Below are 5,045 nucleotides of genomic sequence, written 5' to 3' on the forward strand. Positions count from 1 at the left end.
AGGAAAAGGCAATTGTGTAACATAGTACACCAAAGTTGAGGAAAAAAAAAAAGGCTACTAATGTCAGAACACAATATATGCTCATAAAAAATTGGAGAGCAATCTCTGCTATTCACAAAGAACAAAGTCTGCCTGGGAAACTTGAAAGGCCACATTAACCATTATAGGACTTTTATTTATGGTTCAGGACAGAGAAAAGAGTGCAAATTCAATTTTTAGGTTATTAAGACATTCCTTTGCCTCAGGACTACCATGTTGGTAGAATTTTATAGCTTTAATACCACTGACTTTAATCAGCTTAAATCTTTGACATTAGTATTTGCTAATTTTTCAATACTAATACTAATTTCAGCAATACTTTGATTCATTGGCCTAGTCCAGAGTGAGTTTCATGGTCTGCCACAGGCTGTGATTGATTGCTCTTGTCTCTGTCAAAGTTCAGGCTTTTATACCTATTGAAGAACTTGGTACCTTTTTGGTCATGCACATACTAGCAATTCTTTCTATCTTCATATGACAGAAAAGATTTTTGCTTTGTTACACATTACAGAATATGTATTTTGATTAACCTTTCAGACACTGGTTGATTAACATGTAGAAAAAGTCCAGCATTTTGGTATGTGCCACCTAATCTCCATAACAATTATTTTTTCCACATAAAATTTGAATATGTGAGTTGCTCTAGTCACTCCTGGCAAAGTGGGAGCACATAGCAGACATATAGAAAGCCTTGCCTGCTACTTTTAAAAAAAAAATCTTGTCGTTATCATCCCCCCCAGCCTTTTCAATAGATGAAAATGCTGTTTACCGAAGATAAGGCTGACAGAGGAAGCAAAGTCAAACTGGAATCTAAATGCTAATTACAGTTAATACTCAGAAATAATTAAATGCATCTGCTTTGTTTTTCAGAGGAAAATACTTGATCTTGCAAATGCTGCTTTTTAATAAAGTGTATAACATCTATGAAAGGCCTCATATAGATGAGATGGACTCACCGTAGTGTACATACACATGTATGATGTACTAAGCGTACACTGTGTAGTACAGCTCTACAGGAACCCCTTCACCATTAAGTTTTGAAGGATAGCAAACTTCTGTTTACAAAACAGAATAGTATTGTTATGTCTTAATAGTGTTTTATATTAATATACTATATATTAACAGTATTATTATATAGTATAGTATTCTATAAAGAACCAAAACCTCCTTTCCAACACTAATTTGAAAGAATTTACTTCTTCTCATATGCAAGTGGTCATAATACAATAATCAAGCTGGCACTGTTCTCACCTACAAGCACATTTTCCTTGTTACCCAGTTGAAATAATTCAGGGAATAAAATTGTGTTAGTTGGTGAAATTCAGATGAAACACAGGATGTTTAATTTCACCTTGAATGGGACAGGAATGTTTTTTAAAAGACTGCTATTAAGTTATATCTTTCTGTACAGTCACAGAGGTAAGTTAAGATTGCATTAGCAACATTTGCCTGCCTTTCAAGTGCTTTGCTTAATGTCCTATTAAAGTAGCTTACAAGACAAAGCGTTGGACAAACAGATGTCAACTTAAAAAAAAATAAAATCCAATTTTACTTTATGAAAAGTTATTTGAACCCTTAAAGGTTTGAGTTTACTTTAAAAAAGAACTAGTGCTGATCTAAAGCTACCCAAGATAGGTTTGGCAGAGCAGCCTTTTGATAGACAAATATAAACATGCTGAGTCTCCCTCTGCTTTCATCACTGGAAGCAACATGTGGCCTCAGGTGCTGGGAAGAGTGGTCAAAAGAAGGAACTCTGCCTCTGCAGTATGCTCTTCTTCCCACTTTAACTTGTCAGGGCTTTCTGAGTAGGAAAGGGGTGCAAGTCACAAATTCAGTGCGTGTCCTGCACAAATACAGGGAGTGAATTCCAATGATCAGCTTTTATTGAATTTAGACTGCACTGTAAGAGCATAGTTCATAAGGAGAGAATGTTTCCCTCTGAAATATAATACAAATATCCACAAAGTCTTTTATAAAGAGACTAAAAGAAAACTTTCCAGATCTCAATTACCACACACACACAAACATCGCACTTACAAAAACAACTGTAGGAAAATAGTTTAACTACATATTAGACAATCACTGGCTATATGTAATGATTTCAGTGCTTTATAACAGAGTAGACTTTTTGTTAGCCAGACTTAATATATTCTTTATACAGTACTATGAGAGACTTTCCTCTTTGCAGAAGGAAACAACTGAGCAGGAACCAAAACTCATCAGAGTTATATGAAATCTTATTTTGTATGTCTTACTGAGGCAATACAAAGTTTGCTATTTCACATCTTTTGAGAATAGCTATCTTGAGCAGATGAACTGTTATAATCAGTAAGGGTCACAGTACAGAATAAGCATCTGTGCTGTTCAGGATCTTCTGAGTGTTCGGACTGGAATTTAATTTCAACTTTTGGCTTTTTTCCCTGTATGTGGTAATTTCTCTGCTGTCTCAGTCTGCATTTGTGTCTTTCACTGACTCCAGTGTTCCTTGGCTAGTCCTTCTGCAATGAACCATTTCTCTGTGTACCTTTAGATGAGCTGTCTTAGAAGAGCGCTCACTGGGATCCGAAAAGTCTCTTGAAAACATTGGTGTGACTCCTAAGATCTGAAATTTTTCTGTTTAAGCTCTGCTCAAGTCATTAAATGTATCTCATTAACCTAAGTGGGTGTTAGAATAAACCCCAGAAGACCATTCAAGTTCAATAAGGTCGTTCTTGCCCTCCTCCGGTGCAAGCGAGAAAATTTGAATACAATTAAGTTATGTATTTAGGATTTAGGGCTGAAGAGCAGATGGACTTGGCTGTATGATAGGTAACAAATTTCTGGCTTTGTAAAGAGACTTTTTTTTCCTCCAGTGTTTTTGGCCAAAAATGATTTGTAAATGTAATTTCTCAAAGGTCTGATTGTAGCAAAATGGATACAAACTGCTAACGTAACATTAAAGTGACATTACTGTTGAACTGTTTATGCTTCCAGAAATGCATCTGCCATTTAGGGTCCTCAACAGATTCTCCATCTCCCCATAATGAGGTCCTCTCCTACAGAAAGGAATGTAAGTTTCAAAGACATTGACTGTGGTTTTAGTAATATCACAGAAGTTTAATGAGCTCTGGAATTGTTCTGTTGCACATCACTGCACATTTAAAACTCGGAGAAAAGCATTTAAAGTGTATATGCAAAATTTCCTTTTAAAATATTTGAACAATAAAACATTAACATTAACTTCCTCTACACTTCCATAGGGCCAGGTTACTTGCAGATGCAGATGCACACAACCTTGCTGTCTCTAAGTCTCTGGGTCACTGGTATTTTACAGCTGCGAAGACAGTAAAGGCAGGGTTTGGTTCCTACAGTCCCAGGAGTTCTGCTTTTAATTGCAATAATACTAGGGCTGGAGCACGGTTAACAAGTAGGTAGGTAACCTCTGGGTGTATGGTGCAGTACATACCATTAATCTATTTTCTCCACATCCATAAGGATTTTCAGAGCTTACTTTCTTTGTGTTGAAGAATACATGGTGATTGTTTCCCAAAACAGAATCTTCATCTAGACTTTCATCTGTCTATCAAAGGTGCCAACCTGATAGTGCTAGAGATAGATTAATTTTGTTTTGTTAAAATATCTGTTCTTGTCATCTTTACAAAAGCAATGAGTTTGACTAATATTAAACAGACTATGTTAGTGGTATCTAACTGGTACAACCAGTACAGATGTAATACAATCTTCTTCCATACTGTTATATCACATTACTCTGGTTTCTAATCTTGCAAATATTCTCAAGAGGAATTACTCACATTCATAAAATAACCTCATATTCTTAATGTTTGCAGGCTTGGGCCCCAGGTTACAATATAATTTATATTAAAATTGTTTATGTGTGTACAAGTCTGCTAATTACTCCAGATTCTGCATTTAGGTTTATATTTTGAAGGGTCAAATACATCTTATTTGTCTGATTTTATCTTTTCCTGTTTTCTTCTGATCTGTTTTGTAGTTACACATATGGGGAGCATGATACACATGGGAAAATATTTGGTAGTTTGGTGATAGAAGTGTTCTCTGTGCTCAAAGAATGAAAGATTGCAACCAATTTGACATTTTAGAATTTTTTTTGGCTAAAAAATAGAAGCAGCAATTCAATTTGTAATATGATTTGTCAAGCTATATTTTAGTGATGAGTACAGAATGAAATTTGAAACACATTTATTTGTTTACATTTGCACATTTTAGAAACATGGGGTTTTAGTTTTCTTAAAGTGTGTTTCCTTGTGTTTTACATTTCAGCCGAAGGATTGAAATTAAATTTGTGTAGGAAGGCAATAAAAGGGGTTTATGAGTACATGCAACTTCTACTTATTTTCAGTCTATGATAAAGTGAATTTCCATGCCAGCTTGTAAATTCACGAAATTTAGAACTTTGGTTAATACCAGAAGCAAATAAACGATGGAAGACAGTGACATTTGGCAACTTAGGCACTTCTGAAACATTTTAATATGGGTTTATGCATTTCTGAACGTAAATACTTTAATCAGAGCAGTGCATTAGTGTTTACAGACTGGGATTGTGTTCCCTAGGTCCTATTCTGTGGTTTCAATGATGTGTGCTCCATAGGTTTTAGCCTTGTAATTCAAAGAAATTATTTCTGCATCATGTCCCTGGCCTGCTGAGGAACACCCATTTGAAGAGTGCCAGCATGAAAAAGCTTCAGAATGATTCTACTTCTAAAAGTTGAGATGCGAGTTCCTGTAACAGCAGAGGAAATAGATTCCTCCAACCTTTGTAAAAAAAAAAAAAAAGACCTCTCCTGCCAAACAAGTTAAAACCAGTGATTTGTAACACATGGGAAGAAAGATTGTTGGGATGATTAGGTGCAGGGGTGCCTAACTTGCAAGGAAGGGTGAGGAGAGGAGAGGATTACTTTCTTTGACTCCTTTAATCTTACCCTTTTCATCAAATATGAAAGAATTTACACTCCGCTTGTTGTACATTTGCCTAATCCTAGCTATAA

This window comes from Mesitornis unicolor, unplaced genomic scaffold (genome assembly GCF_000695765.1).
Source record: "Mesitornis unicolor isolate BGI_N332 unplaced genomic scaffold, ASM69576v1 scaffold16293, whole genome shotgun sequence".
NCBI lineage: Eukaryota > Metazoa > Chordata > Aves > Mesitornithiformes > Mesitornithidae > Mesitornis > Mesitornis unicolor.